The sequence below is a fragment of the Gopherus flavomarginatus genome, chromosome 9, assembly GCF_025201925.1.
Source record: "Gopherus flavomarginatus isolate rGopFla2 chromosome 9, rGopFla2.mat.asm, whole genome shotgun sequence".
NCBI lineage: Eukaryota > Metazoa > Chordata > Testudines > Testudinidae > Gopherus > Gopherus flavomarginatus.
Window position 1 is genome coordinate 7,677,748 of NC_066625.1, and position 10,023 is coordinate 7,687,770.

The window sequence follows — 10,023 nt, forward strand, 5'->3', positions numbered from 1 at the left end:
GGAGGGAGAGCTCTCATGCCTGCTACACTTCCCCCACACTCTAGGCCCTGCAGCTTGGAGGTAGCTCTGGGGCACGTGGGGTTCAGGGATCACAGTCCCCAATACCACACTGCATGCCACTTCCCAGGCCCCGGTGCCCTGTGGGAGCTTGCTCACACTGACCCTTTGGTCCCAGGACTGTCCAGCCAGCCCCTTTTGCCAGCCTCAGACACTCCCTGTAACCTAACTTTGCTGCTTTTCCTCTCCCCTCCATCCGCTGATTTGCCTGGTCTAGGGAGAAGCTGCTTAGGAGCAGGGCCAGATTTAGGGGCAACCGGGCTTGGAGGTGGGGTGTACGTTTTTTGTTGTTAGCGACAAAAGGGAAAAGAGAATGTTTGAAGTAACATGTTTCAGGTATGCCACAGGTGGATTCATTTTTCACTAACCTCCTAGAATGTTCCGGATCTTTGTAGAATCTCATGGAACCTTCCAGACTTTCTGAGAACTACATTTTCCTTGAACCTTCTAGAATGTTGCCAGCCCTGCCCTCGGGGGTATATAAGGGGCAGGGCATCACCAGTTAGTCGTATAAGAAAGGGATAAATCATGCACACAAATCATGCATCTAAGTTATGAAATGGGCTACAAATGCAATAAAAAATAAGGCATTCAAAAGTTTAACAGATGGAGTGGGGGGACTGGCCCTCCTTGGAACAGTCAGGGAGACAACTTGGCTTCCCCTGACCTGGTTCCGGGGGAGCTCCAGACTGTTCTAGGGAAACCAATTCCCTTCTCTCATGGTCCCCTCTGCTGTGCTGTTGAAGCCCCCCTAGGGTCAGCCAGGCCCTGCCCAATGGCTGCTGGCAGTTCACCCAGGGCTAGGGGGTTACAGTCTGGAGATGGTGGAGGAAGGGCTGGCGGCATTCATGTTCCCAATGCCCCTCCCCTCCCCGCCTCTTGTTTGCCAATCACCAACATTCGCACAGATGGGGCTTTGTTCACGTTAACATCTGGGGATGGTCTTCTTTGAAGGCTGGTGGTTTGGCCACTAGCCTGGGCCGTAGGAGGCCTGTGCTCAATTCCCAGCTTTGTGTGATTGTGGGCAAGTGTCCCTGGGCCTGCATTCTCCACTGCCCTCCCTCATGCTGGGCTGTGAGAGTAAAAGTACAGATTGGCCCCCAGACATTATGATTCATTATTTGCATTAGCCTAGAAGCCCCAGGCATAGGGCAGGGCGCTATTCTGCTAGGCCGTCTACCAGTTCTAGTGTTGAGGGCCAGCTAAGGCCTACAGTCCGTAGATTTGTGCAATTATGCATCTTGCAATGGAAAGAAGAGCTTTTGAGTGCCAGTAGAGGGATCCTAGCCGCCTGCTTAAAGAGTTTGTCATCAAACCCAGTAAGCCCTTTGGAGAGAGACTGCCTCTTTGTTTTGTTTGTTTAGCTCCTAGCACAACAGGGTCCCGGCTCAACGGAGCGCCTATGGACTTCTACAACATAAATAATCCAATCCAGGAACAGAAACACTTCTGTGTCACGTAGGTGACCAAACAACATGGATAGTTGGAGGTGATCAACCATGAAGGCTAACTTTGGTTGATAAAAATTCTCCTGCTCAATTGCAAAGTGCAAATAAACCCCTAAGAGTCATGCACACGTGCTGAAGAAATGGGCTCTGTTTGTCAGGTAGCTGATTTGCAGCAAGTAATTTCTGATGTTATCCATGATGGGGAAGAGGTCAGTGCTGCTTCTGTCTGGTTCCATGACTTCACCATGAGTTAGCAGATCAGCTGCCAGCATTTCAGAGCTGATTTTGCCAGTTCCTTTCATGCTCTGGGGGTTGCGGTCCTGGTTAGAGCTGGGCAAATAAAGGATTTTTTGGTTCCCTGGCGATTTTGAACAGTAAATGACAACAAAAAATGTTTTGGGGGCAGACAAATTGAACATTTTGAAAACTCTGGGCAAATCAAAAAGTAAAAGAAAAATCATTCTGGGTGAACTCAATTGGTTCATTACAAGAAAACTGCAACATTCTGTCGACTATTTTTCAAAATGGTTGAATTTTTAAAAAAGAAAATGAAATGAAATTTTGAAACAATAAGTTGTTTCAAACCAAATATTTTCAATGTTTTCTTTTGAAAATGTTGAAACAAAAGTGGTATTTTTTTTCTGAAGTTTTTCTTTTTAAACAAACAATTCAGTGAAATCAACAAATATTCATAGAATGTTTTGGTGTTGGCAAATCTGTTGCTGTTACAAAGGAAAAAGCACAAACTCAATAGGATGTGAGTGTGTTTGTGTATCAGCCTTTTCTATTTCCTGCTTTTCCCCTGACTGCAGCGCTGTCTGGCATCATGTGACAAGAGTTACAGATCCCAGAAAGGATTGCTTTCTTCTATCACTGGACAAAGGAACTTTATTAGAACAGTGTTATCCATAAAATTACTCTGCCTTTCCCTCTGCTTCTCTTTATCATTTCCTGCCTAGAACTACCTTATCTCGGCAGCTTGCTACACCTTTAATGTAGCTTGATCACAGAATACCAGGTGTCATAAACAGATAGCTAAGGGTTAATGTCTCTTTCACCTGAAGCACCTGACCAGAGGACCAATCAGGAAACCGGATTTTTTCAACTTTGGGTGGAGGGATTTGAGTTTTTTTTGTCTTTGTTTTCTGGCTGCCTGCTTGCTCTGAGCTTTGGAGAAGTAGTTCTACTTTCTAGTCTTCTGTTTCTAAGTGTAAGGACAAAGAGATCAGATAGTAAGTTCTATGGTTTCTTTTCTTTGGTATTTGCATGAATATAAGTGCTGGAGTGCTTTGATTTGTATTCTTTTGGAATAAGGCTGTTTATTCAATATTCTTTTAAGCAATTGACCCTGTGTTGTATCTTAATACAGAGAGAACATTTGTACTTATTTTTCTTTCTTTTTATATAAAGCTTTCTTTTAAGACCTGTTGGAGTTTTTCTTTACTTCAGGGAAATTGAGTCTGTACTCACCAGGGAATTGGTGGGAGGAAGAAATCAAGGGGAGATTTGTGTGTTGGATCGCTAGCCTGATTTTGCATTCCCTCTGGGGGAATAGGAAAGTACTTTTTGTTTCCAGGATTGGGAACAGAGAGGGAGATTCACTCTGTTTGGATTCACAGAGCTTGTGTCTGTGTATCTCTCCAGGAGCACCTGGAGGGGGGAAGGGAAAAAGGATTATTTCCCTCTGTTTTGAGACTCAAGGGATTTGGGTCTTGGGGTCCCCAGGGAAGGTTTTTCAGGGGGACCAGAGTGCCCAAAAACACTCTAATTTTTTGGGTGGTGGCAGCAGGTACCAGGTCTAAGCTGGTAACTAAGCTTGGAGGTTTTCATGCTAACCCCCATATTTTGGACGCTAAGGTCCAAATCTGGGACTAAGGTTATGATATGGTGTAGCAGCGGGTGGGATCTAGACAGAATCCAGAAGCCAGTAGGAATATTATATTTTTCTTTTCTCTGCTAAGGGCTTTTTAGCAGAGAGAAACAGTTGGTTTTAAAAGGGAACCAGAGAGAATTTTTTTTTCTGCTCTCTCTGGCAGTTTGTGGCTTGCATGTTAAGCAAGAAGCCATTACCAGACTGTTAAGGGTCTTTTGTCATGCAATAGCCCTCCCATTAGGAGGCAAGTTCCAGCACTATATGCATGCAAATAAAGTGGTTTTTCAGGTTTACTTAACATTGAAGATTAGCTAAAGGCACTGTTGCTAGGCAGACTTCAGGAGGCAACAGAGAACCTGCAGTTCAGAAGATAAACACCGGAGGGCACCCCAACACAAGAAAACAGGAATCATGACTTCTAAGGCAAAAATTGAGGCCGAAGAGCAATTCAGAGAAGCTGAACACAGGCGACAACTGGAAATAAAACAAAAAGAGATGGAGATGAAAGAAAAGGAAGAAAGCATCAAACTGGCAGCCTTCCAAAGAGAACAGGCAGCCCAAGAGGCAGCACACAAAAGAAAACTAGAAGAAGAAGAGGTGGCCTACCGAAGGAAACAAGCAGAAGAAGAGGCAGCCCACCGCCGAGACATGGAAAAACACCAAAAAGAAATGGAAAAACAACAAAAAGAGAATGAAGAGAAGGAAAAACAGAGAAAACATGAACTGGAGTTGGCAAAAGCTGGGCTGCATGTGCCAGCCAACCCTAACAACCCGGCGCCAATTATTGCTCCACAGCACAGGAAATTTCCCACCTACAAGGCAGGTGATGACACCGAGGCCTTCTTGGAAAATTTTGAAAGAGCCTGTCTTGGGTACAGCATTCCTGAAGACCAGTACATGGTAGAATTGAGGTCACAGCTCAGTGGACCTTTAGCAGAGGTGGCAGCTGAAATGCCTAAGCAGCAAATGAATGACTATAAACTTTTTCAAACCAAGGCCAGATACAGGATGGGGATAACCCCAGATCATGCCCGTCGGCGCTTCAGAACCCAAAAGTGGAAACCAGAGGTGTCATTTCCCAAACACGCCTACTACATTGCAAAAAACTATGAGGCCTGGATAACAGGAAACAACATTCAAACCTTGGAAGAACTGCACCTCCTCATACAAATGGAGCAGTTCTTGGATGGTGTTCCTGAAGACATCACACGGTACATACAAGATGGAAATCCCAAAGATATCGCTGAGGCGGGGGAGATTGGAGCCAAATGGATGGAACTGGCAGAAAGCAAGAAAGCTACTGTCAAGGGGAACGATTACCCCAGGGGGCACACAGACCATAAACCCTACAACCGAGGACAGCCAAAGACCCCACATACCACCCAAGTAAAGCCACAGACACCCTTCCCTTCCACCTCACCAGTCTCCAGTAACTCACCTCGGCCCAGTGACCCATCAGATGGAAGATGCTTTAAGTGTAATGAACTGGGACATATCAAGGCCAACTGTCCCAAGAACACCATGCGAGTGCAATTCATTACACCACCATCACACCAAAGATCCCCAGGCCCGGATGCCTCTCAAATACCCTTGGAGCGAAGGGAAAATTTGAGAGTGGGCGGAAAGAAGGTTACTGCGTGGAGAGACACGGGGGCACAAGTGTCAGCTATCCACCAATCCTTCGTTGACCCCAAATTCATCAACCCAAAGGCCAAAGTTACAATTTACCCCTTCATGTCACAAGCTGTAGACTTGCCTACAGCTCAACTGCCTGTCCAGTACAAAGGCTGGTCAGGAATGTGGACTTTTGCAGTCTATGACAATTATCCTATCCCCATGCTACTGGGGGAAGACTTGGCCAACCAGGTGAGGCGGGCCAAGAGAGTGGGAATGGTTACACGTAGCCAAACCAGGCAAGCTTCCAGACCCATTCCTGTTCCTGAACCGTCCACAGACGCCCCGTCTGGGTTACCAGAGACCCAGACAGAGGTAGTGGACCCGGATTCCATGCCAACCACTGAAACAGCCACAGCACCTCCAGTCCCAGGCCCCGGCAGCTTGCTACACCTTTAATGTAGCTTGATCACAGAATACCAGGGTTGGAAGGGACCTCAGGAGGTCATCTAGTCCAACCCTCTGCTCAAAGCAGGACCAATCCCCAGACAGATTTTTGTCCCAGATCCCTAAATGGAGCCCTCAAGGATTGAACTCACAACCCTGGGTTGAGCAGGCCAATGCGCAAACCACTGAGCTATCCCTCCCCCAATAATTGGAGATATACCTATCTCCCAGAACTGGAAGGGACCTTGAAAGGTCAAGGAGTCCAGCTCCCTGCCTTCACTAGCAGGACCAAGTACTGATTTTTGCCCCAGATGGCCTCCTCAAGGATTGAGCTCACAATCCAAGGAATACTACCACACGTCCTCATGCAAAGAGGGGACTTTTGGTGGATCTACTATGATCCCCGAGTGTTTCAGGAGTAACTGAGCTCTAGTACTATTTTAAAATCACAGTGCTTTCCCTTTACGCTTATAAACTAAAATATACCCCAGTCACTGAAATGCAACTGCTTCTGGGGTGCAACATGGCAGCTTCTTGACACCAACACTACAGGACAGGAAATGAAGGTTACTGCATCCAACTGAAGTCCCAAGGGTAATTTTAGGTAGGCAGAACTAACCTCAAGCAGTCAGGACCTTCATTTGACACAGAGCTACAGGGCCAAACTCAGAGCTGGTGTAAATGCAAGTGCAGCTCTACCAAAAACAGTGGATTTGCACCCATTTAAATGTGATCCACATTTGTCTCATTGTCACAACTGTGTTTCCAAAGCCAGTGAAGGCTGGGGGAACCAAGGGTTAAAGTGAGAGCTCAACATTTATACCACTGTAGTGCATAGAGGCCTCGCCCTGTGACTAAATGGCAGGTTCTCAAAGAGCTTGTAGGGTTCTCCATCTGGCTGTGACATTATCTTCATTTCTTTCCCTTACCACCACCCAGTCTCGGTGGCTTGGTTCTTTTTTCAGCCTTATCCTAATTTACACGCACATTAAAAGCCCAAACCCCACAAGTTCCTGGGACCTTTGGGCTGGTAACGATGCTGTACTCATTAGCGTCACTCGGGCAGCATCTCAAGGGGAGCTCACGGAGAGAGACCTGCAGGTGCTTCATTTCTGGACTGTCCCGTCCCTCCGGTTTGCCATTTACTACACCCTGCAGGACGCTTTCCCTTTCTCTCAGAAATTAATCGCCTTCAAGAAAACAGCAGAGCTGTCCTGATGTTTGCCCAGTGAGTCAAGCTCTGAAGTGCACATCTGGGAAACAGTAAAGCCAGAGCAGGACAGGTCGTGAAAGCGTGTTGCAGTAATGCTGAGATGGCCCAATGCAGTTGTTTGGCCCAGGAGGAGTGGAAAGGGGTCATGTGCGGTGAAAAGCTAGCCCTGAGAGCTGCTGTTGTACTGCCAAGGGGACATGATGAGTCAGGGAGGTGCTTAAATTAGCTCTATGATAGTGGAAGAACAAGCAGCCAGGGTCAGAAATAGCAGCTCCTCTCACCTCCTGTGACATGAGCCTTTGTCAACTGCAAGAAGCCTACACCGTGATGTGCATGCAAATGAGCGTGCAAATCTCTGTGCACTGTCCTTGTGCACACGAGCATGGGCAAACACAAAGCTGGGGCCACATGGCAAAGGTAGGAACCCCAGTTGATCGGGGGCGCAGCTCCATTGGTGGCAGCGAGGCTGGAAGCTGTAACAAATGCAGGGCGTATCCCCACAGACTTGTCTAAGCTGCTCTGAGCAGGCCGGGTCACAGATCTCAGAAGGAACAAACCCGGAGAGACCACTTCAAACTGGCTTTCTGTGAAAGCTTCAGGAAAAATACATTCACAAGACTTGTGGGGATAACCGGGGTGGGGAGCGGGCTGGAGCTGTCACGTTCCACAGCAGACCTAACCATTCTGCTCCCCCTTACTCAGGGCAAGCTGCACCGGACCCCTCAAGTAACCCTGGAGACTGTGGTAGAATGCAGCCCTGAAGTGGCTGAAACCTCCCATCAAATTCTGCACTCAGTGGCCGATGGCTCAGCCCTGCTGTAGTCAGCGGTGTCGCTGTGACGGGAGGGAGAGCAGCATTTGGCTGGCTGGCTGGCTGACACAGTGCAGGGCATTAACCAGCTGGCTTCTGTGTAGCGCTTGGATGATGCCAGCTGCACTTTAAGTGCTGCTGTTATGTGACGACCGTACCTGCAAAGCTCTGCAGCCAGCATGTCAATGGACAAGCTCAGGCTCTGTAGTCAGCAGCTCAAGACTGCTGGGCTCGGCTTAGCGCCAACCCTTTGCAGATCATAACAGCATTCAGCGTGCCGGGGGGATGCTTATTAGCGAAGGGACAAGACACCCATGTTCCATCATGTGCTGGGGAGGGAGCAACGGACCTCCAGTGCATTCTTGACGCATGGCTGACAGCCTTGGCTGTCCCTCTTCTGATGCACAACCAGCCAGGCTGGGATGGTAGGTTCTTTTCTGCCTATGGCCCCCGTCACTGGAGCATCTGATGGGTGGGTCACACAAGTCACGGACATGATACCATTTGTGGCAGGTCTCCGGAGAGCCGGCTGCAGGATTTCTGCTTCCCAGCTGCTGATAGCACAGGCTGCTTCTGGCAGCTCCTGGCTGCAGCTTGGATTTCCTGTCTGCCACTGGGCATTTGGCTGCACTCAGCTAGGGCCCTGAGCCCTGGGGGCTTTAGTCTGCCCCTCAAAGTTAGCATTTCCTCTCCTTGTGTGTGCATTAGCACTAATGGGATGTAACACACACAGCAAGGGGAGAGACTGAACAGAGACGTAAGACCCTTACTAGGAGCAGGAGAAGAGACAGCCCCTGACGCTAGCCGGGAGGGACACTAAACAGATCCTGGTCATTTCTGTATAATCTCTCCCTGCTGAGCTCCTGCCATTCTACACACCGGGCAGTTTGTCAACAAACTCTTCAATCCTGTTAAAAGCTCCTGTCATCAGTGGAATGTTCATGAGCAACCCTACAATAACAAGCCAGCGCACACCAGCCCAATGCTCACCAGCAACCCTACAGCAATACACCACTTCATCAGAAGCTTCCCTGCCCTAAGCTACTGCCCATAGGGTGGGTTCTAGTCCCAGATCCCCCACTGACTTGGTACGTGACCTTGGATAAGTTTCTTCACCCCTCCGTGCCTCAGTTTCCCTTACTCACTCTGTTGACTGTCCTTTCTACTTAGATTATAAACTCTTCAGGGCAGGGACTGTCTCTCACTGTGTGTGTACAGCTCCTAGTCCCGATTTCAGTTAAGGTCTGTACAGAATATAAACAATTAATTGTAACTCACACAACCCGACTGTGACCCTACCATAACAATCTAGCAGTGCTGCGTGCTGTATTTATGCCAATGGAGTCCCCTCTCTAGCTTCCATTAGAAGCAGCAGCCTTAGTGTTTCTGTGGTGCTTTTTGTTTTTCAAAGGCCTTTGCAGCCGCTGCTGTGTTAAAAGTAGATTTCTCATCATCTTGTTTCAAATCTTTCAAACACGATGCCCTTTCAGGTCATCCGTGGCTACTCCATAAAGGGTCCTCTTCCAGCAGAAAAGATTAGTTTTGTTCAACGTCTTCATTAATGATCTGGATGATGGGATGGATTGCAGCCTTCCTAAATTCACAGATGACACTGAGCTGGGGGGAGAGTTAGATACACTGGAGGGTAGGGATAAGGTCCAGAGTGACCAAGACACATTGGAGGATTGGGCCAAAAGAAATCTGATGAGGTTCAACAAGAGTCCTGCACTTAGGACGGAAGAATCCGATGCACAGCTACAGGCTGGGGACCGACTGGCAGTTCTGCAGAAAAGGACCTGGGGATTACAGCGGACGAGAAGTTGGATATGAGTCAGCAGTGTGCCCTTGTTGCAAAGAAAGCTAATGGCAAATTGGGCTGCATTAGTAGGAGCACTGCTAGCAGATCGAGGGAAGTGATTTTTCCCCTCTCTATGGCACTGGTGAGATCACAGCTGGAGTATTGTGTCCAGTTTTGGGCCCCCCCACTACAGAAGGGATGTGGACAAATTGGAGAAAGTCCAGTGGAGGGCAACAAAAATGATCAGGGGGCTGGGGCACATGACCTATGAAGAGAGACTGAGGGAACTGGGCTTATTTAGTCTGCAGAAGAGAAGAGTGAGGGGGGATTTGATAGCCGCCTTCAACTACCAGAGAGGAGTTCCAAAGAGGATGGAGCTAGGGTGTTCTCAGTGGTGGCAGATGACAGAACAAGGAGCAATGGTCTCAAGTTGCAGTGGGGGAGGTCTAGGTTGGATATTAGGAAACACTATTTCACTAGGAGGGCAGTGAAGCACTGGAATGGCCTCCCTAGGGAGGTAATGGAATCTCCATCCTTGGAGGTTTTTAAGGCCCAGCTTTACAAAGCCCTGGCTTGGTCCTGCTTTGAGCAGAAGGTTGAACTAGATGACCTCCTGAGGTCCCTTCCGACCCTAAATCTTCTATGATTCTATGAGCTGCAAGATGCAGCACCTTGAAAATGTGGGAGGGATGGTAGGGGAAGGGTGTCTATTTCAAACTAAGATGGATTCAAGCTACAAAATCAGGTTCCTCTGAAGTTCTG